The sequence below is a fragment of the Callorhinus ursinus genome, unplaced genomic scaffold, assembly GCF_003265705.2.
Source record: "Callorhinus ursinus isolate GAN/ISIS: 27379988/994484 unplaced genomic scaffold, GSC_fseal_2.0 scaffold3, whole genome shotgun sequence".
Taxonomy (NCBI): Eukaryota; Metazoa; Chordata; class Mammalia; order Carnivora; family Otariidae; genus Callorhinus; species Callorhinus ursinus.
Window position 1 is genome coordinate 35,505,651 of NW_027397065.1, and position 23,828 is coordinate 35,529,478.

Genomic DNA, 23,828 nt, shown 5'->3' on the forward strand with positions numbered 1-23,828 from the left:
TGGTGTATCGCAACTGTCTAGCATCTCCTCGATACTTGCTAGTCCATGTAGCAGCCATTCCTTAAGCCATTTTACTGTCACCTGCTAGAAAATTATTATAATAAATGTGCACATAATCACCAATAATTTGAACGGTGCCCCTAGAATTGTGCAGTGTACAACTGAACAGCTGCCCTGGGCACTCCTGTTATGAAGTAAATCTGTCAGGGCAGGTGCCATGTCAATCTTGTTTACTCTTGGATTGCTACTACTCAATAAATAGGGAAAGGAATGAATGACTTCTGACTGAACTCAGAATCTCCAACATCTTTGGCAGAGTGGAAATTTGATCATCTCCAAGACTTTCTACACATAAAATTCCAAACAGTAAAAAAGCCAAAAACCAAACAACAACAAACACTCCAATGACACAGTTACCAGGTCGGCAGGCTTTTTGCCTTACCAAAAATTAGGCATGAGGAAAATAATGTCTAAAGCATAGTAAAAAGGGGAGCATAAATGCGCTTGAAGAAAGCTGTAATTACCATAAAAGGCTTTTCTAAAAAAGAATCAAGGAATGTTCTGCCATGTGCAGCAATTTAGAGGTAGAAATAAGTGACTAATATAAGGGGTATGTAGTGCAGAAGGGGTATGGGAAGAGAAGTGGGATTTTAACATTCAACATTGAGCACACTTTGGAAAAGCACAGTGGACAGCGCCCCACCCAGATAGAAATGCAAGTGAAAACACTAATCAGACTGCATATAAATGCAGACGATGACAAAGAAAGCTGGAGAACGGAGACATCCCCGCTTGGCTTCAGAGACTACTAGGAGAGCTACTGCATCCTAGAATAAACCCTCGTGGAAAGTCTTCTGAATCAAGGCGAAGACCTTACCCTGGTTTGGGGTCAGAGAATTCTGGGATTAAGATCTAGATTTGCCCCTTGTCGTCTGTGTGACCTTGAGCTGGTAGTGTAACCTCTTCCCCCTGTCTGTACAACTATATATCTTACAAATTAATCTTATTTACTGTCCTTCCCAATAGAATATAACCTGCAGGAAGGCTGGGATTTTTGTCTCTCCGTTCATTGAAATATCTTCAGTGTCTAGAAAAACAGTCGGCATATAACAGACACTCTGTAAATGTTTGTTGAATGAACAACCTAACAGAGACGATGGTATTTTATACAGGCTCCAGAAGGGTTAATGAAATGATAAAGGTAAAGATTTGAGCATAGAACCTGGTATGTTGTAAATGTTCAGTAGGTAGTAGCTCTTGTAGTTTGTGTTGATAACAGTTGCTATTACAAACATTACAATTAGTGGTAGGCTTTGCCCTGCGGCAGTCTTAAATGCAGGCTATTTCTCTTTGTCTCAACTCCAGATCAGGAAAAAAACCCACAAGCCTACCCTCTTTCAAGTTAAAAATAAAAAACAAAAAAACACAACTCTGGTATCTTCAGTGTATGACTGCATCACATCCTAGGAAATCCTTACTCCCCCTATGACCACCATCCAAGAGCCTAGCAATGCCAAGTTGGTCTGTGTAAGAGAGGAGAAACCCACTGACGCTAAGGGCAATTCTGAGGGGCAGGAGAGTTGAAGTTAGAATAAATGGTGGCTTCTTCTCTTGGACAGAATTGTACTTTTGCATGTTAACTTAATTAGCGAACCCCTCTCTCCCAACTCTTTTAAATATCCCTGTTTTCTGAGTGAGAGCTGTGCAGTGTTGGAATTAAGAAGCAGATACACACTGGAAATAGGGAATAGAGTTCTTCCATTGCATTCCAGAACTCTTTAGAATTAAAGACAGCTGAGGTGCTGGGGACGGGGGATCACTAGGGGTTCGGTGGCCATTTATACAAAACAGCAGCGGCAGACACTCAGAAAATTAATTTGGTGCTTCAAGACACTCTGGGGAAAGCTCCAACTAATTTTAGAAGCTGGCTGCCAAAGAAGCAAAAGGAAGGGCTTGTCCCTCTTGCTCACCTGGGCGAGGAGGAGGGAGCTGTGTAGGGACTCTGTTTCTAGGTACAAATTGGCATGGAAACTCAGCCACGAACCTGTGCTTGAATGGCTGCCCCTCCTTTGTTAGAGAAGACACGGAAAATCCAGAGGCAGATGTTTTTCTCGGTTTCAACAGTCTCTGTATGTCTTAAAGGGTTTGCATAGGGGAGCGTATGGGGGATGCTGGGTAGGGATGCCTGGGAAGGCCAGTGATCCTTTCCATGGTCCACTGCTTGTCTTTTGCTCCTAAGGCAGAAATCACACCCCTCCACCCTAGCAGCAACAGAAGCAGCAGAGCCTCCATGAGGTGATGTAAATTTGGATCCAGCTGTCTATCCTACACGTTTCCTGGACGCACCTGGATTCTCACTGATCAGCATCATCTCTGTCTGCCCAGGAAAAGGAAGGCAGTAGGCTTAGCCTTGGCCTCAGAGAAAATGGTGAACTTAAAAAAAAAAAAAAGAGGAATATCTTGTTTTTTACTATTTCGATGCTTTAAGTTCTTATTAACACATTTGTTTTTTTCAAAACAGTAGAAGATAACCGGGGGAAGGAAACAGAGTTTAGGCGACAGTAACTGGAGATAGCTCTTCTTGGGTGGTGGGGGGGAGCTCATGTCAATTACTTACTGAATTCACGACTGAATCATTATCACTCAGTAGAACCAGGCTCTCACACAAGCCTTTGCTTCCCTTGGGGGATCCTGCTTTCTTCCTCTGGAACATCCCCTTTCTTTATTCCACTTCACCTACCACAGGAGGACGTAGTGGGCCAGTGGTGGGAAAACTGCACCATGGTGCTAAGGCAAACCAACTCGTACCATGTTGAAACCTGATGAAAATCCACCGGGGGCTTCTCCCTTGATTTAGATAGGAACAGTGCTTCTCAAAGTGTGTGGTCCTGGGACCAGCAGCATCAAAGTCACCTGGGAACTTGTTTAGAAAGCCACAATCTTGAGCTCCAACTGAGACCGAGGAATCAGAACCTCTGGGGGCGGGGCCTGGAAATCTACATTTTGACCAGCCCTCTGGGGGATTCAGATGTCTGCTCTGTATGAGAACCATTACTTTAAGATTAAGTCCTGAACCCCTAAAAGGGCCTGGAACGCATTATCTGCATTATCTGGCCCTGCCCACTTCTCCCTCTCAGATCATGTCACTTGAGGCTTTGCTCACTGAACTTCAGCCACCCTGCCTCGCTGGGTTCTAGAACGGAGCCTGGATCTTCCTTTTGGACTTTTGCCAACCCCTGTCCCTAAACAACGCGCCCTGCACTCGGGCTAAAGGCATTCATGCTGGGATTAGCCAGTACTTGCTCAGAAGGCTTTTTGACTTCCAGCCCAGGGCTGCTCCCCAGTAGTGATGGCATGGTACCACCCACTCCTCCTCCTATAGCGCTCCCCGCCTCCGTTCTAATTCATCCTTTGTTTTAAGCAGTGGGTCTCAACCTGGCTGCACATTAGAACAGAATTGGCCGAGAGTTCTGAAAAATCCTGATGCTAGGTTGCACCCCAATTAAATAAAAATCTTCGAGGAGGAGACTCAGGCATCAATATTTTTATTTTTTGAGCGCCTCCCCCCACCCCAGAAGTGATTCCTGTGTGCAGCTGAGATTGAGAACCAGCGGTTTAACACCCATCATCCTGGGAGCCTCTGCACCTCCTGAGGGCAAAGACTCCGACTCTGTGGCGTATGGCTGTTTTCCCAGTGCTCACCCCAGCGCCTAGCATTAACGATCTTTGCTGAACGAATGCATACATAAACCGCGTGTGTAGCGTTCCTGCTGCTTCACTGTGCCCTTGATTCAGCAGCCAGGTAAAAGTAAATCTTCCCGCGGCGCATACCCCAAGCCCCTGGATGGATGGCACGTCCCCAAGCAAAAGAAACAGCTGGTTGCAGCACAGGGTCCAAAACCAAGCCGATGACAGCGGCTGTCGAGGAGTGCTGGAGTAGGTCCGTGCCCTTCAACTTGGAAGAAGCTGATACCTCCCGACTGAAAGAGACAGAATAGAGCACCCAGCGAGGTAGAAGAGAGCATGTTGGTAGATTAAGAGGGGGACAAGGGTCACACAAAGGCAAGGATGACAATAATAAGAAAGTCCAATGGTTTAATATGGTTCTTGGAGGATAATCAAGTTGTTGTACATTGTGTTCTTATTCCCACAGCTGTCCAGCGAATAATGAATGTGGTACCTAGCCGGTATGGAAATAGGGACAAAGCGCGACTTTGATTTCTTATTTGTTATTTTTAACCATCCAATTTCTACACCCACTGAGCATCCTTATAGCCACAGGAGGGTCATAAAAATACAAATAACATCTAGGAGGCCTGTGGGCACGGACTCGTTACTTACTGCAGGGCTGACGGCTTTCTTTTAACTAGTGTAAAATCAGGCCAGTGATAAATTGCCATATATTTTGTTGTTGTTGCTGTTTGCAGCACAACTTTCGGAAATGTAAGGAAATCACTAAATGTTTGTTTCTAATAGATATTAAAAGAGCTGGACCAGGAACCTACCCCAGGACTATGGGTTTTAAACTCTGGATTTTAGGATGCTTTTAATACAATGAGAACAGTAACATCAAACCCTCGCGTAGACGTGTCTGTTTGCCAGGCACTCTTTCATGCGCCTTTGAGGCATTAGCTCATTTCCTCGTCACAACCATCTTATAATATAGGTACTATTATTATCCCTATTTCACAGGTGAGGAAATAGAGGTACAGAGAAGTTAAGTGACTTGGCCAAAGTTGTGGAGTTGGTGAGTGGCAGAGCCAGGACTGGGCAAGAGACAGACGGGCTCCTTGGCCTCTCCTCTCAGCTAGAGTGACCAACTGTCCTTGTTTGCCTGAAACTATCTTAGGTTTTAGCATTGAAAGTCCCGAGTCCCAGGAAACTTCTCAGTCCCAGGCAACCTGGGATATCTGGTCATCATTGAGGATAGGGAGTGAGCACTGGGCTCTTTTCATTGGTGACCATAGAGGTATAGGGTGGGGATGGAGGTCAAGGTCTCCAAGGGCAAGGGGGAGGGCACAGACTTTTATGCTGAGTCACCTGTTTGAGCATGTTGGGCCCTCCAAACATACCAGCCCATACTACCTCAATCCAAAGTACCAGGTCAGCTCAGTAGCCATGGGGCAGAACTTGGAATGTGAAAGCAGTGGGCTGGGAATCCAGGCTGCCTGGGTTCAAATGCTGGCTCTACCCCTTGGCTGCACGATCATGGGCAAAAATGATAAACTCCTTATTCCTTACTTTCTTCATCTGTAAAACCAGGGCAATAAAAGTACCTATTCCAGAGGGTTGTTGGGGTTTAAAAGAGAAAATACCTGTTGCATGCTTAGCATGATATATAAATATATGCAAATGCATCTAGTAATATGCAAGATGTGTAAATTGTAAGTAAATGCACATAGTAAACATTTCAGAACTGACAGCTATTATTGTTGTTTAAAATAAAGTCAAATGGTAGCAGAAGGGTCTACGCAGCCTGGGGGATTCTTTGATTTGCACTTGGCAATGAGGAGGGACTATATGCCATAGCTGAAAACAGGATCAGTATCGTCAGTGTGGCGAAGACCCCAGGAAAATGCCCTCCAAAGACTGAAATGGAAAGGAGAAAAATGAGGTAATTTCCTGAGAGTTCCATGCGTAAGATCAGCACATTATGAATGTGACATGTTACCTAAAGAAGTTCCCCTAAATCATAAGAGGCATGTGAGGTGCAAGTGTAGACCAGGCTCATTTGGGAATTGGCAAATAACCAAGGTTGAAGAGGCTGGATTTTGTGGTGATTCTGCCCTTCCCTCTATGCTGCTTTTCCATATTAAAGGCAACATGATAGAAGCGAAGGGAAAGGGTACATGGGTGGAGGAGTGCAGAGAACTGCGGGGTCACCCAGGCTCTATCCCCAGGTTTAGGACTGATAATGGAACATGGAACAGCTCCAGCAAAGGACCACCCTGACCTTCTTGATGTCGTGACTTTACACCAAGAGTCTACATCGAGTCTGCCAGCTTCATCTAGTTCTTCTTGGCAATAGAGTTTCCTTGGGCCAGCCCCAAACGCCCTCCCAGGTTATTACTCCTGGACTTTTAATCCCTCTGCATTCTGTTCATCCCTATAGTTCAGCTTGGCCCGTCTGAATTGTGGTGCTCAAACACACTTGAAGAGCTCTAGCTATGCATCTATGAATCTATCTATCCTCCATCTATCCATCATCTATCCATCCACCCATCAATTATCTACCTCTGTGTATAAATATATACATACATTTATATTTATTAATCTATCAAGACTTCCTTACCAAAAAATCCCTCCAAATCCTCTGAAGACTTGTTCTCAAAACACTACGTATCAGATGACCTCATACGCTAGCTGTATTTTATCTTGTTTTATGTTACTTTCTGCCAGTACAGAGACAATAAAAACATTTCAATCTCTCCTTTGCTTCTTCACCCTCTTTTCTTTCCTCTGGCTGAAATGGCATCTCCTGGCAGCCCCGCCCTTGCTCATTAATCCAGCACCTTCTGTCATTCACTCCTTCCCATCCTTGTGACCCACGTCACCCTGAGTCATGAACTTATCCCGTTCTTTGAAACTCTATCTGCGTGTATTGTTCTAGTCCTTTTCTTAACACATTGTTAGCTGATCAAGGACTTGAGGGGAAGTCACTGGTTGTTATGGGGTCTTTATAAATTTTGTGATAAGTCTCGATCAGGAGGAGTATGGGGGATAAGGAGATGTTTGTTTTCTGAAAGCATATAGAATAGGAGTCAGAATCCCAACGATATGGCCTATGCTATTGTTAGGTGCTATTCTTCAATTTTGCACAATGAATGTGCCCTTAGGAAGGCAAGAGCTTCCTCTTCCAAATCCTCTCACTTACAGAGAAACAAAAATCCCTCCTTTCAAATATATTTTAGACATGCAAAACAGCAGTATGTTTCTATTAAGTCACATTTTAGCTAAATGGATAATTGAATGGTGAATGGGAGCTGCTACTCAGCTGCTAACCTGCACAGTTTACACACACACACACACACACACACACACACACACACACACACACTCCCCCCAAATTGCAGCAGAGCAATCTCCAGGAGGCAGAAAGCATGACTGATTTTTCCAATAAAGCTAAAAAATCGATAATCCTTGTAGATGGAATGCTCGCATCTCTAACCACCTCAGAGTTTCATCTCCCTCTGCTATCCCTCCCAAACAAGCTTCCATCTCTACCCTGGTACATGTCACCAATTCCATACCACCAGGATTTACCCTGAGTTCTATTCCAGTTCTACTGAACGCATCTCTTAGAGAGGCCCTGCAATGCGTCTTGATTTAGAGAGGCTTGGGTTTTATGTGGCTCTGGGAAATGTTGCTTAGCTTTTCTGGAGCTCCAATACATTCTGATGTATGGCCGTGCATGCCTGCATGATTAATGGCACACGCAAGGACTCGGAGCCTTCAGGGGTCACCCTGTGTGTACTGAATAATACAACACGGATTCAAAAATACCCCTGAAGGAGAATCCTGGCTCCTCACAAATTCAATGGCATCGCTTGCTTTCGTTGACATTGCCTGAGTCTTGGTGCCTCTCACTGACCGTGCTTCTGAGGAGAGTCACCTCCCCCAAAACAGACATTTTTGAGATCTAAACGGGAAACCATTTGGGTTTGTTGGCTATTTCTCTCTAAAGTGCCAGAGGTACCAGGATAAGGAGGAAGGCTGGGAGCACTAGCAGGCTGATCTGCCAGACTCTGACAGGACTTCCGAGTTCAGGGTAGCCAGGCCAGCGCGTGAAGCAAATGAAGCATCCATGCAAAATATGCTATGGTGTGCAAGGCTGTGGTTGAGAATTTAAATGCACCAAAGTCAAGAGATTCGAAATGATGGTTCCCACAGCAACTATAACTCAGTTCTCTGGTGAATATAAAATTAACTTTATTGCAAAACATGCTGTTCAATTTACGCCTTAATATAGTCGTGACAGAGTTACAGTTGCTGTGAGAACGCTAACTCTGAATTGTTTTGAATAATTAATTTAATGAAAAGTTGATGGAAATGTGAACTCTGATAGAAAGTCAACTTAAATTTAGGGAAGTTGGCCAATTATGCCTATGCTGAGGCGTGATGAATCATTTTGGGACTCTGAAATAACTTGGTGCACTCTTTGGCCTGGGGGGCGTTGGTAAAGCAGAGAACCCCAAAATATACTAACCAGGGGACCATCCTCCACCACTGAAGAAACACTCCTGCAGGTGGTGACTTTACTGGTAGAGGAGGGTGCCTCCCAGGTGCCCACATACTCTGATTCCATTGCTAGCCTCCAAAGTAAGCCTCTTGCCACAACTAGCCAGGGTCAAAGCAGGCGATCAAAATAGTGTACGGGAACACCGGGTCTCTGGCAAATAAACCGAGGTTTAGAGCTCACCTCCCCCTGTCAGTGACAGTTCAGACTTACACCAATTGCTTTACCTCTCTGAGCCAGTTTTCTCACCTGTATGATGATGAGGACAATTTCCACCTCACAAAACTGATATGGGATTAGATGTGAGAAGGTGGGTTAAGAATTTAGCCCCGGGGCTGGCAAGTTTTATGGCCAGTGCTCAATAACTGCTAGCTGCTATTACCTGAAGAGGGAATTCAAAACATAGGCAAAACCTACTCTTTGGCCTGTTATTTCGGTCCAAATGGATTTGGTACAAATGTGGAGCAGAAGGCAGGGGGGTGAGAAAGAAAGAAACATGACCTGGCAGAAAATCTCCTAAGCAGGAGTTTGTCTTCAGTAAAGATACCGGAGGCCACTTCTATTGAAGTTCTGGAAGCAAACCAATCTATCATCTCTTCTACCAGATGAATATTTCTTCCCCTCCCCCCCATTATCTCCTTCCCCATGAACCATTTGAGATGTTTTCCTCCTAGTTCCTCTCCTCATCATGAAATTTTAATGCCACAGATACACTCTATATCTGTTAATTTATTGCATATATATATTTGTGTTTTATACATAAAATGGGTAAGATTTTTTGACGTGCCCAAAGAACCACATGTCATTCTGTTTGTGGTGATACTGCCCTCATTTTGAAGGTATGCACTAGACTACAGGCCAACACATCCCTTGTTCAAGTCCTCATGCTCTAAAACTCAGGAAAAACCCTTCATTTATCTGGTTATTCCCTCTGCTATTTCTTGCTCAAATCTAGCTCTTGACTTTTCACAAATGGGCTATTTTGGCAGCTAAGAAACACAGTGCTTTTGAAGTTAACTCACGGTGGCTTCTCACTATATCCTTCCCCACTATTCTCCTCAGATATAATGTGGCTTCTTTTTCTCTTAAATTTTTCGGGAGGATCATGCCCAGGGAATCTCAAGCCAGCCAGCACTTACTGAGCACCTGATGTATTCCTGTTCCGAGGCAGAGGATAATTTAGGTTCTTTCTGGATACTATCTTTTGCAGCTGAATGCCAGACTTGGCCAAACCAAAGGGGTTGTCCCTGCCAGAGGTCATCTTTCTTGGGAGGCACTGTCAAGATTTTAACAGAAAGGGGCAAAGGCACAGCCTGGGAGGAAAAACAAATTAAAAGGAAAACCCCCAGCAATATGCATTTCTAGCTTCAGAATCCACTCCCACTCAGCTCTAACTACTTTCTTTACGTATTAGCCTCATGCTGTTTTCAGGGCCTCTACCTCCTTCCCCTCAAAGTCTTGGCTTGCGGCTCTTTACCTCGCTGTGATCAGTATCAGTCACATTTTAACATCTCCTGAAAGACATGATTTTACAGCACTGCAATCATTTGCTTTTACTGCTCAGAAAATATTTTAAAGTTGCTTTACTTAGCGCAACCCCATATCACTGGTGGTGGAAGCAGAAACTTACATGTCAAGGTAGAGCTGTCCTAGTGTGTGGAGATCAATCAGATGCAACTTTAAAGGGACTTGTTGGTTTGGCCAGGTACTTAGCTAAACCTGGAACTTCACCTCGGCTTCTGTAACCTGAGCATGGGTGAGCATGGAACCTCCAGTGCCTGACGTCCCTGCTGACCAGTGAGTCTGTTCGCTTGAGCATCTCTGAGTTGCACTGTTTGCCTATAGGAGTCAATTAAACCCAAAGGCTGGTTCAGCCAGGTGGGCTTGAATGGGCTGGCAGACCCACCATGAAGGTCACCTGCACTGGCATTCTGTACACTGTACAACAGGCTTTACTGGATTTGGCAGCACTGGGAATGATGGTGACTTCCCTAGTTTGAACTTTTAGAATGTTACCTGAGGCTATTATGGCAGAGATGTCCCCCACATGGTGCCCCTGCAACTCCCAAGAATGGATGTTTATGTATGTATGTGAAAAATACAAATTGTGATTTGTCTGTGTGATACTTTGAGAGGCATGATGAATGAAGAGTAAGAGAAGCCTTGGCTGACCTTTGGAAGCTTCCATTCTGAACAAATGAAAAGCACAAGTTGATTTCTCCCAAGGCAGCACAAAAGCTACCTTTTTATACACTCAGGTATAAAGAAATACATACCTGAGGATCTAAAGAGGTGGCTTTTTTTGTCTACATACTTTAAAAACATTTCAGTATTGATTTTGATCTCCTGAGACGAGCTAAGACAGAATGGCTGATTCCGGATGCTCAATCAATTGCACTTCTGACTAGATCGAGAAGGGATTTCCAGGGCTCCTCTGTGGAATCCTTAAAGTTCTCCTTTGCAGAAAAGGCAGCTTCATTGGATTCTGCTCTAAAGAAGAGTGTCCTGATTTGTGGGATCAGATGGGAAGCTGGTGGGCATGGCAGCTTTTGCAGTTCCAGTGTCACTAAGTCTAGTCCTCTCTTCCACACATGCATTAAGAACGGCCAGGTGTCTCTCTGGTTTTGCATCTGCCTCTGAAGGATGTTCATGGCATGCTCGCATGCAGAGAATGTGAATGACTGTAGTAGAATGTCATGCTGGGAACCGCTCCCAGGAATCAGTAGACTGATCTGAGACAATTTGGAAGGAAGAGCAAGGCAATCTAGAAAATGGGGGGATACTTGTGCTCTGCTGTCCTGGGAAAAAGACCAACAGGTTTACACTGCAGTACTGGAGTCTCCTCTCTGCGTCATGCCTGCAAAGCCCAAGGAACTCCCCTGAGTAGAGCAGGACAGAGAGCATATACAACCATTAAGCAGAGGAGAAGGGGGGAGGACAGAGGGGAAGGTGTAGCAAAACCCTTGAATCCAGTCCAGAGGGGGAAATGACTGCGGTGGAGCTCCGATCATTGCTGGTCATTGGGACTTTCCTGGGTGTTCTACTCAAGGCAACTCAGAGAAGATCTTCATTCCTGTCCTTCCACTGAACTGCTCTGACCCTTATCCCGGCTTTCCATGGCCACTCCTGTTAATCCACTGTGGCCAAGGAGAGGGTGCACATGCCAGCTCTGTAAGGGAAAGGATTCTCCTTCACAGTTGCAATTCTATCTGCTTAAGGGAGAGAAGGGAGATAGGGGGCCCCAAGAGGCACGAATTAATTGGGCACTGTTAGTAAATACAGATATCCAGAATCCTGCAGATACCTCGTTGGCATTTCTAGGTCTTGAGCATTTGCCAAAGTAGAATTTCAGAGCGTGGCATCACACCAATGGCCAATGCAGAGATGTGTTGTAATGGGTGCAGATGAACCATGCTAGGCCTGCCAAGAAGTCAGATGGGCACACACACATGCATGCACACACAGACGTGTACACACTCACACGCACGACAGGAATTAGTCACTGGCTCAGTTTGCTTGTATATATTGTGGAGATCTGGGGCTTAGCTGTCCACTGCAGCAGATGGAAGGAAGATAAGCCAGAAAGGGCAGCAGAGGCGGCAGTAATGGGAAACCCTGCCTGTGCTTCCTGAATGCTGTAATTTGCCAATTGTGTAGACCATACATTTAGACCAATGAGTCAACCTAGCTGCCTATGTAAAATCCTTTCTAATGCTGCTCCCTGTACGTTTGGGGGCAATAGCCACCTGCTTGCCTCACGGGCTTGTTGTGAGGTTGACTGAGGCAACACAAAGTCTTTTGAGCTCCTTGGAGAAAATTCACTTTGTAAGTGCAAAGTATCACCAGTATACCCTGGCAATGAGACTCCCACCAGCAAAAACCAGTCACCAGGAGAGTTGGGGCATCAAAGAAAAGAAGCCAAAGCTGTCCCAGTCTCAATCCAGGCAGATGAGGCTCCCTAGCTCAATACTAATCTTGCACTGGAGCTTAGTGTCAGTGGCCACATATGGGTGATCCATTTGGTCCCCAGTCCTGTTTGAATGGCTTGTAGAGCATTTCAACAAATTTTGAATGGCTTGCCAACATTTGAAAATTGGGAGAGTACGCATAACAATCCCGATACCTGGCTTTCTACTGAAAAATCAGAAAATTTGGTAAAGCTAGGTTTGCATTTTTACATGGCAACATTCAGTGGGAGGTGGGCCACGTCTGCCCTCCATAGAAGGGGCATTCACTCTCCAGTGTATTACCACTCCCTACTGTTTTCCACCCTTTCCAGGACACTCATGTACATTGTTCCTGCCTCATCCACATAGGGGTATTTGAGTTTACAACTCTTTCTATAGGTTCTCCCCCCCCTTCCCTTCCCACAGTCAACAAAAACACTGGATCCATAGCGCCCTTATTCTCCAAATCTAGGCCAACTCCCCTAACAGAGGAAAGGCCTGCCCAACCACCTCCTGCCAGGCAGAGACAAAAAGAGAACTTGGTTTATCCCACTCCTTTCCTTGCCAGTAATTCCACCTTAAACCTCAAGGTTTTCTTACTTAGAGATGTCCGAGCAATAATCCAACTAAATTAGATTATCAAGCATCAGAAGGTTTTTGTAATAAATAAAAAATACAGATATAGCTAAGAGAAGATGAGATTTAATTAATGAGTGTTATTTAAGAGAACAAGTTGTGCCATATACAGAGGATTAAAAGATAGAAAAAGAATAGGAGGGAAAATCAAATTTTAATGAGTTGCCATCTTCATTTGATTTAACTAAATTTCTTCCGCTGTTGAAAATATTAACACTTATGAGGTAGTCATTTGTGTGTATCCAGGCAGTTTGATACCTGACTGCTTTTTTTTATGTAATTACATTGTGTTACAAATGAATTTAAACTACCATTGGAAGTTTAAGGCTTCCATCCTTCCGTTGATCTTCTTGGGAAGCGGTTAGCAAGAAACAATGTTGAAAAAAGAAACCAAAAATGATTGGCAGGAACACCAGGAAGGGTGTCTTGGGTTAGAAAACAGCAAAGTTTCATGTGGGCAAGGAGACAGCCGAGGTCTGCAGTTCCTCAGACCGTCACCAGCCCCTGTGCCAACCACTCCTCTCTTACCCCTGCTACCCCAGGGACTCACCCAGGGGAAGATTATGCTGCACCCAGCACACATTAGGTGCTCAAAAAATGTTTCATGAATGAATGAATGAATAAATGAAGGAATGAATATAGTTGTCAGTGCTCAGCTGGAACCACACGGAGGAGGTGTGGACCTCACACATGGCATGGGATGATACACGTGTGGCTTTATTCTTTATGTTTGTAACACCCATGTTCCTCCAACCGGCAGACAAGATCTTCACTGGGCCATTTCTAGATCTCTCCCTGCTTTGCTCTTGCTCCCTGTGTTCTCTCTTCCTGCAGGCATGGCATCCAGGTGCCCCAGTGAGCTTCTCTTGTAGGAGTGGAACAGGAGGTGAGCCCAGACACCTGGGTTAATACAGGACGTTTGGCACCCTGGCCTCTTATTTGGGAGTTCCGGGCTCCATGTGTGGTTGTGTGTCACCTCTACTGCTAACTGCCCACGCCACAGAGATGCATTTGTGCACCTCTGGCAAGGGCCTGCAGGTGTGGTGGTCCTGATTTTTAAGCTAATGTTTATGGAGTATCAAGCACTGTGTGAAATGCTTCACTGATAAGTGAAGTGCTCCCAAAAGTAGGACATAGGTATTAGTATTCCCAATTTATAGGTGGGAAAAATGGAGGTACTGAAGATACATAACTTGCCAAAGGTCAGCCAACTTACAGTTGATGGAGGCTGGATTGGAAACCAGGTCTGTTTGATTCCAAACTCATTCACTGAACCCCTCTGCTACATACTTCCCCTCTCCAGCCCCACCCTCTGAATGCACAATAACTACACTAGTAGAGCACTGACAATGAGTGTTAATAGTTAGCGAGGAAGGAAGACGTTACATTCTACCAGCATAACGCGGGAGATACTGGGAGCTTGGAGTGGGTGTTGACGTGTATTATGTGTTTCAAGATGTTTAATTCTGGGTAGACTAGTTTCTGTGCTAGGCTTCTGTACAATATGGTAACATTTCCTCTATCAGACCCCCAGGGAACAGGTCTGTAAGTGAATGCATACGGATTTTTCTTGGTCCCATTGAATGGAAATAAAAAGTTAAATTAGTTCATATTCAAAGTATGGTGAGAAGCAGATAGCAGCATGCTTAAGGGACCCAACTCAACTTGCCTGCATTCCCTGGATTAATAGGAAAAAGCTCCTTTCTCTTACCACCTCTAATATCTTCTTCAATCTCTCTCCCTATTCATGGGAATTGCTATCATCAGTGACATTTGGGCTTCCTGGGCTCACATACACACCTAATGTAGACAAACAGTCTCATTGCCTGTTGCCAGGATGCTCTCTGCAAAGCAGAAGCCACTGCCTTGAATTTCATGTCATTAGAGAGAGCATGTTTCAGTGCAGTAGTGTGACCGGTGATTGACAGCTTGCTAACTTGTTGGAATAAAATCAGGTACAAACGTTTCCTCTGTGCCTCTAAGGTGCTTATTTTATAATCTCTGAGAGCCCCCACCCCCTGGCATTGTTTCTAGACAACTAGACAGGGCTGTCTGGCAATCCCTCTTGAAGTTAAAGCATAATTTTAAAAATAAAGAAATGCAATTCACACTTATCAGAGCCCATCACTCTGCTTAGAGCTTTAGACAGATGACCCTTCGGAGCCAAGTTCTAACCAACTTCACTGTTAATTTGACCAGGCGCTGCTGCAGCTAAATGTGGAATCTGTGGGCCAGGATGCTGAGGAATTTAAATCCCCCTGGACAGCAATTCTGTGGGGCTTTTTGTCTCTAGAACAGTGGTTAACCCTTCCTTTCCCTGGGGTCCGGCAGGATATAGTTTTTGTAACGGACAGGTTGTGCTGTGTGGTGCTGGATGTCATGTGCGATTAGAGTGAGCCACCTCAATGAGCCATGCCAGAAACTGCTGGAAACCTGGAGTCTAAGGGATATGGAAACATTTGCCTCTCCACTCCTTTTGCGACACAATTAGTATGAGGATGGGAGATCACAGGGGCTCCTTTACTTGAGGTTGAGTTGGCTGAAAATGGAAACAACCCTTAACCTAAATGAGAAGGAACAAGGAGATTTTCTCAAAGGGCTGGTTGTGCAGACAATAGGGGTCCTAACTGATCTGAGTTGGAATTTAGAGCCTGGGTGTGTCTGAAGAACATGTGAACATCACCGCCCACCTCCCGCCCACCCCTGAATCTATGGAGGGTGTCTGAGGGTGAGGGAAGGTGAGGAAACCAAAGGATCTGGTGTTGCCTGTTCTAGAGCCTGGTTGGTCCTGGGAAAAAACCTTGATGGATGAGAGAGGTGCTATAGGCAAAAAATGAACAGCTGTTTTCTCAAAGGAACGTGGAACCAGCTGATAAAGATCCCCAGTGTGGGAGAGTGTGGTGGTCTCTCCTTCACTGTGGAAAGACAGCAGAACTTGGATTGAGTGGGCACTGAGGGTGCTGGTTGGCACACCTCCGGCAGTAGGGGGGATAATGTAGGGCTCCCCTGAAGTGAATTTTGTAAACAGCAGGCCTCTGTGAGTGGACCAAGCTTGAAGAATCTGAATGGGCTGACCATAAGCATGTGAGACAGCCCTGGAAACTTCTAGGAATTTTGGGATGCTAGGGGGGAGTGAGCTTTGTGGTTGGGATGAGCCATGAAACTGGAGAGGTGATGTGAATGATTCCTTATTTGTGAGACAGATTTTTAGGGCTTGGGGTGATGTGGGTTCTGTCAGTCTTAGAATAGAACCTATGAAGGGCTAGAGTGTGTCCCCATTCTATTTTATGAATGTCTCGTGTCACCTACCCATCTTGTTTCAACTACCATCCCAGCTCACTTGGAAAAGTATAAAAATCTCTACTACATTAATCTCCTCACTTGACACTTGTTGGCCAAGAGGAGTCAACCACATCTTGACAGATCTGGGAACAGAAAGAGAGGTATACCACCATGGACCACAGAATGAGGTCGTTTGTGGGGAATCCCACGGCAAAAACTATGGGAAAAGATGGAGTAGGCTTCTTAAGGATCTTAAAAAAAAAAAAAAAAAAAAAACACAGGCTAGTAGCTTTTAATTACTTTGCAGATATTGCCTGCTATCGTTGAGGACCAAAGAGGCCTCCCCCTTACTGATTACAATGAAAATATGTTTTTAAAAACAAATGCTTTATTTAAAACTAGGGATATTTTTTTAATTAGAGGAAAGATTAACTAAATGCATTTTCTCTTGTAACTTAATCCATTCTAATTATCCTGAGAATGGTTATGATGAAATACTTAAATTTCTCCTAGTTGCTATTTCACATGGTTTCTTTCCTCATTACCCAGGAAGGGAAAAGCTCAGAGATGGTCAATGACATGGTGGCCTTCTGCGAGTCTGCTTATAATGATGCATTCAATGCATGATGAAAAGGATGAGGAGGAAACCAGTAAACCCTGACTGTGGTGGGTTTTCAAAATGATGGTACCCTGTTTCCCAAAGGCAATAAAGACAAGACTTTAAAAAAGAGCTTGTGAAATAGAGTGCTATGAAGGAAGTGGCTGGCATAAGATTGAACCCCATTAGGCAGGCAACTTGGGAGGAAATGCAAAATCTGTTCCTTACATGAACATCTGGGATACTCTGTGTGGCTCCTGATAACCCAGGAGATGAGCAAAGGAATTTCAAAGAATCCCCAGATGTTACCCATGGGCTTTGCTCCAAGGAGTAATGCAACTGCAGCACAGGAGGAATGAGGGTAATTGTGCAGTTCACTGGGCTGAGTAGGGACAATCAGTGCAATTCTTGAGTCTCCAAAAGTCATGTGTGACTCAACTGAGTTCAAAGGTGAGCCTCCTGGGTTATTTCTTGTTGTACAGAGCAAGTACAAATATAATCTTGGAACCCAGAATCAGAAAAGGAGAGACCAGGACAAGGTATTCTAAGAGACACTGATGACCTAGTGGCATCCTCAATGGGAGAAATGCCAGGTTCCTTCTTAAAGGAAGCAGTGTCCTTCTAGACTCCTCTAGAGTCTGTCTGTGGTCCCTAGTTTGAGAAATGATGGCTTAAAAGAATTGAAGGTTTATTCTATTCAATAATAACATAATTCTAAACCAATACTTCAAAGGAAAAGACTTTTCTTTTGAACAGTACTTATTATAAAAATGAAACCCAGAATTAAAAACAAATTCTCATAGACCTCTTGGCTTCTCTGGAATATGTCCAAGAAGTCTAGTTGGAGAAATTTTGGTTGAAAATAGCAAACCCCAATTTCACACTAAGTCTCCATTAACATGAGGATATTCAGATGTTTGATTCCATGTATAATTGGGCTGTTTGGTAAAATAAGCAGGTTCAATTCCAGGTAAGAGAGTCAGTTTGTATTTCTCTGTACGAAGAAGATGCCAGTGAGTTACAGAACAAAACTGGGAAATTGATAGCGGGTAGGTATTATTTTTGAAATGCTGCTAACTGCTTGATAGGTTGGAAGCAGATATATGAAAGGGAGATTGAAAGTAAGAGAAATGTCTTAATGAGAAATTTATTTTGATGATCTTCCCTTGTTCTTATCTTAGACTGGTAATAGATAATGGTGGTGGTGATGGGGCTGGAGGATGATGATGATGATGATGACATTAGCTCACATTTGTTTGGCTCTTACTTTATGGTAGGCACTGTGCCCATACTTCACATATAACCCAATGAGGTAGGTCATCTCTTGTTTTCCCATTTGCACACAAAGAAACTGAGGCACACAAAGGTGAGGAAACCTGCCAGGATTTGATCTCAGGCAGACTGACATATAAGCCTGTATCTTAAGTGCTTCATTATGCTTGCATTGCCCTGAATCCAAGTAAAGTGGATATAGATAGATGAGCCTCTACTTAACACCATTTTTTAAACCAACAAACACAAATATAAAGGAATAAAGTGGACTCTGATTATTCAGACTATGGAAGGAAGTTTTTCAATGTAGAGAAAAAATTTCCTAGGTAAACCAGATATAAATTGGACCAGAGATAAGCAGATGGAGAAACAAAAAAGTACCACTGACTATCCTCAACCATTCAAAAAAAGCGTCATCAGCTGAGCCAACACTACATTGTGTCTAGTCCTTTAATGTAAAGTTTGTATTATGGGATCCTACTTGGAAGTCCTCCCCATGCCTTACAGAAAAGAGAAAGGTTTGATTGTACTAGAGTGGCCCATTCATATAATTTTGCATCAAAGTAAAAAAATTCAGGAGATGGACCAGTCCTTAGAGATCATCTCATCCAACTGTGTTCTAAATTCAGTCTATCATATATTGCATTCGTGATATTTGCAGTATCTGCACTGTTATTTACTTAACATGTTTCTTTAAATTTATTCAGGCCTAATATTGCTACTCACTTTTGCCACATCTATAAGCAATACCAGTATAATCATGAGTTTGATGAGCCAGTCATAGTTCTCCCAAACACATATTTTTAAAAACCCTATGTAACCATTCAATAAAATATATTTGTACACCAACGAAAAGCATTTCATGTTTGGGACTACACTCTGGAAAGCAGTTATGTGGTCCAAACCCCTCATTTGCCACAGGAAGAAACTGAGGCTGGGAAGGTGGGTGACTACTCCAAGAGCACCCAGAATGTTTGTGGCAGAGTCAAGCCCAGAACACAGATATCCTCCATCCTCCATCAATCTATTTTTCATGAAACCACAACAAATCAGATAGTGAGTGATGGGAAAATATCCACCACAAATACCTACAGGAGCTCAGATCTCTAGGGCCCTCTTTGTGTTCCTTTCCTTCTAATGTAAAGTCTTGAGGGCATTTTGTGGGACCCAAGAATCCCAACTTGGAAGGAACTAGTTCTTAGTAAATTGAACAGTTGGTTCTTTGTCAAAGCTCAAGTCATGGAGCACTCACTACTTATACTAGGGTAGAAAATCTACCCTCCTCCTTTTTTTTTCAACAGCTCTTATTCCTCTATGTTTTCCTTTGAATGTAGAATCTTCTTCATGCTAACCCTTACCCATGGGTTTTTGTCCTAAGAGTTCCAAACTGTTTTAGTTCTGTGCTCTTGTGAAGTCAGTAACGCTTCATACTAAGCTATTTACTTGTTGGGTCTGGCCTCAGCACTGTGGGCCACAGGCTAGTATATCAATAGGATCCTCTAAAACAGTAAGCCTATGGTACATGAATACTCGAAGTCACTGTCTCCCCACAGAACTAAAACATCGAGGCTCCTTTCCCTCTTTTCTTCCTCCTTTTTTTTTTTTTGTAGGCTACACACCCAGCATGGAATCCAACATAGGGCTTGAACTCACGACCCTGAGATCAAGACCTGAGCTGAGATCAAGAATTGGACGCTTAACTGATTGAGCCACCTAGGCACCCCGCCCCCCTTTTCTTTTTTGATGGGCACATACTACTAAATCACATAGGAAAAATTACCAAAAAAAATTTCCATTTAAACTACAGAATGGTCAAGCCATTAAGCGAAGGTGAGCCCATGTCTGTCTCTGTAGTCTCTTTTCCAACTGATGCTTAAAGCCCTTCTTCAACACCCAGGCTGAGACAGTCAACACTTTGAGTGATGAGAATCTGATTACTTGCAAGGCACTTTTCTCTTTTCATTTTATTCTACTTTTTAGAGTGAGTAGTAAAGGTGTTCCTGTAACTTCTACCTTCTGGTCCTCGTTCTGAGTGTGAGTAGGAAAGCTGGGTAGACTGCCTGACCCAGACTCCAAGAGAACTTCTGGGCACGTGGTGGCTCACATTTTGGCCAAATTTGTGGGGAAAAAATTCAGAAGTGTAATTCCGCTAAAAGTTTGTCCATAATCTTTAACAGTGAAAGACCATCGCTTCAGGTGTTCACTTCAAAAAAGAACGGAGCTCCTAGCATAGGTTCTAATAAGAGCCCCCAGAGGAATAGGTTAATTAACCAATCAGAGAATTAGCTGCTCCCACAGACCTGGTGGTAAGGATGGCTCCACAGTGCCTAATTTCATCTCAACTTGATCTCATTGTGGAGTCATGAAAGCTCGAATGTTCAAGGATAAAAGCTACAAGAAAAATGTTTCCATAACTTAGAATGAAACTGGAATGAGATGCAGAAGCAGCTGTACTCAGTCTGAAGTTGGTTAATTTTGATAGTCACTTCCTTCCCATCTTGTTCCCTGTAGCTCTCAAGCTCTTTCCCTCTTGGACTGTGACCCTGTCTACTTCTGATGACAATCACTTAATCAGCACATCAGATTGTTGCACGGCTGGTTTTACCTTGGGTAAAGATTCATTTTCCTTATTAATATCACAAGAACCTATTTCTTTCCCCAACCAATTAAAGAGGAAAAATAGAAGGGCCCCAGTGAAATAGAGGGAAAAGAAAACTGTTCTGACTTGTGGCACATGGCAGGTCACTTAGCCCCACATGGTCCTAGAAATCGAGTCCTCATGATTCTGAAATGCAACTGGAGTTCAAGACCACACAGACAAAATAAACAAGTTGTAATCGCCATGACTGGCATTGCTCACTACCCAGATATCAAAGAGTTCACTGAGGGTTGGCGCCTAGTGTTGGTGGATTTATCCTGTGGGTGAGTTTCTTTATGTTATTCAGAGCGGATGTCTGGACAGCCCACATTCAGGAGACAATAGCAACAGTCCTCAATTAGCATTTAGTTTCCCTCCTTGCGTTCTCTGGCAAAATGTTATTTCTCCCTGTACTTGGCTCCGCTATTGTGCTCGCAGAGCACATGAACAATTACTCTACAACAGACACTTAGCGGAGTTTACTACAGTTCACAGTGATTTTTGACCTATTCTGTAGCCCCTTTATGCCTTGGGGATATAGTCTCTGGATGACTTTCTGAAGTTCAATCCCCAGTTCAGTAAGGGGTGGTGGGTGACAGAAATAACAACCCATTTTAGGATTATGTTTAAAGAATAAAAACTAATCTAACCACACAATGCGCTTTCTGATTTATTCATAAGAGTAAACTGCAGGCTATCCAAATAATACTAATATATTCCAAAGATAAACATGAATTGTAGTTCATTTGGATTTAAAGCATGCTTCTTATCTATGCAATTCTGTAGGTTTTAGCCATACCTTACATTTAACTTGTTAGAAAAATGTAATATAAGAATTATTGCTTGGTAGAACCCAGTCTACCAAGACGTTAACTCTAACAGATAATACTGAAATGTTATACCTTATATTTAAATCTTTAGCAATATGTACTAAATTTCCAAATATAGAAAAATAATAATTCGGTTGAAAATTCCAGAAATGCATTTGACCAAACGTGGATAGATCCTACTTGATTGAGTTTTAGAAGTCAGTTTTTATCCTTATTCCCGCCCCCACCAGGCCCCCTGCATCTATCTTCTTGCTTCCTTCAGCACAATAAATTCGATCAGCCAGTGCTGATGTCAATTGTTCAGTTGACGATTAGCAGTGATCCTAAGAAAACCACCTCTCACCACAACCCTTTGAAAATAGGCTGCAGACAACGCAAGTACCCCAAAACAAACCACCCAGGCTCAGCCTCACCTCAAATCTCCTAGTGCATTGTTTGTAGACTAGGTGCCATTTCATTCTTATTTATTTTCTGTTTTCAAAATACAGCATTTGAGGCTCTGCTTGGAAAGGACCAAAAAGCCTCTCTCTCCTTTCTGTCAGTATCCCTGAGGAGGAGAACCGATCCTGGGCTTGTAAATTGTGGTATTTACTTAAAATGAATTGACAGGAGTGTCTCCTCAAAATAAAAGTCTAAAACTCCGCACAGCAGCTCCGGGGCTAGAGGTTGAAAAGCAAAAGAAGCAATTATGTGCGACCAAACATCTTGAGATTCTGAATAGCAAATCTCACCAGCCAAGATATTGTTTGGCTTTTTTGAGGATACAGCACCTATCCTACAAATAAAACCAGGGAGTCCCAATTTCTCACAAGAAAAGACTTTGGTGATAAATATCTTTATAACTTATGTAGCGTGAACTCATACAGTCCAAGAGATCATAGTTTTGAACAAGAGACTTTCCTGGACCTGAAACTCCCTTCATTTTGGTAGCTTTACCTGACATGTGAATTTGCACACTGTCTATGTCTCCTGAGAGCGCATGCATGTTAGCGCATGCGCATGTGAAACTTGAACCAGGCACTTCAAGTAGCAGAAACACCTTTCCGCAATTCATCTCACCCACAGGGCTGCTAGAACGACACATCTCCTATGTTCTCTTGCTGGCCATAAACTCAACATCTCCTACCCAGGCTAGAGGTGCCACCATCCATCCCATTTCATCTTCAAAGGCTCCAGAGACACTTCCACTCAATTATTATTTTCTCCCCACTCCCACACTGGACCTTGACCTTTCCTCCGACAGCCTTCAAACCATAGCTGGAGACCTGTCCCTAAAGTGAGTGTGGACCAGCCTCTTTCTTCTCTTCTTTTTCCATCAAAATCTGTGCAACTGTCTAATTCAGGGGTGGGCCAATTGTTCCTGTAAAGGGCCGGGTAACACAAGGCTCTGTGGACCGTGTGGTCTCTGTGGCAAGGACACAGCACTAAGATGGAGTGTGCAGGCTGATAACATATCAATGATAGGGAGTGGCTGTCCTTGAAAAACACTTTGTTTAATGGACACTGAAATTTGAATTTCATTTAATTGTCATGTGTCAGAAAATATCTCTTTTAACTTCGTCAATGTAAAGACGATTCTTAGCTTGTAAGCCATAGAAAAATAGTCAGCAGGTCAGCTATGGTCCCCTCAGCCATAGTTTTCAAAATTGTCCCAATCCATCTGGGCTGTGCTCTTGTGAGCTATTCCCAGAGTGAGTCTGAGTTGTGGGTAGGGGAGAGCCAGCAGGCATCACTGTGGGGCCAGCAAACCCTCAGCAGGAGTGGAAAGGGAGCACAAAGAGGAGGTGAGACTGGATGGTGTGAACTGAAAGAAAGTAGGATTTTCTACCTAAAGGTTAATGGTTGGCAAGAGCTCTTTTTCCAGGCGTGGGGTGGGGGGGAGGACTGGGGCAATGGAGGTATGGGGTTGGGGGAAAGTCTTTAAATCACCCCAGGCATGCAAAGGCCTATCAAGAGGAACGTCCCTGAAGACTGGAAGCTATTGGTACAAATTGTAAACTGGCTTGGTATTGGGCTATGCACATCCCTCCCTTGAGAGTTTTCTGAATTATCCCCCAGACTCGGCAGGGAACAGAAGATGAAAGCAACTGCAGGGGAGCAGGATCTGGAGCATCATTGAGAGATTGCAAAAAACAATTCACTGCCAACAGACTGTCCCTGCAGGGTCCCAGTGCTATAGTCGTGGCCTGGACTGGCACGCTGCCCCTTGGATGCCCAATTAGACGGAACTCGGGTAAATCTAATGCAGAGTATACTTGATCTCTGCTTCACCACTCAAATGAACAGCATGGGAAATTGAGTCTGACCTCATGAGTCAGCCCTGGACAAGCTCCTAACTCCGTCTCTCCCTCCAGGTAGCCAATCTGTTGACTGAGGTGTTAGGGCTAGG

The 23,828-nt window shown here is 43.8% G+C and overlaps 1 protein-coding gene across 5 annotated transcripts in view; it reads right to left on the minus strand.

The window, feature by feature from the left end:
- TENM2 (teneurin transmembrane protein 2) overlaps positions 1 to 23,828 on the minus strand; it is a 1,506,090-nt gene that overhangs the window by 115,061 nt on the left and 1,367,201 nt on the right. The window lies entirely within an intron of this gene.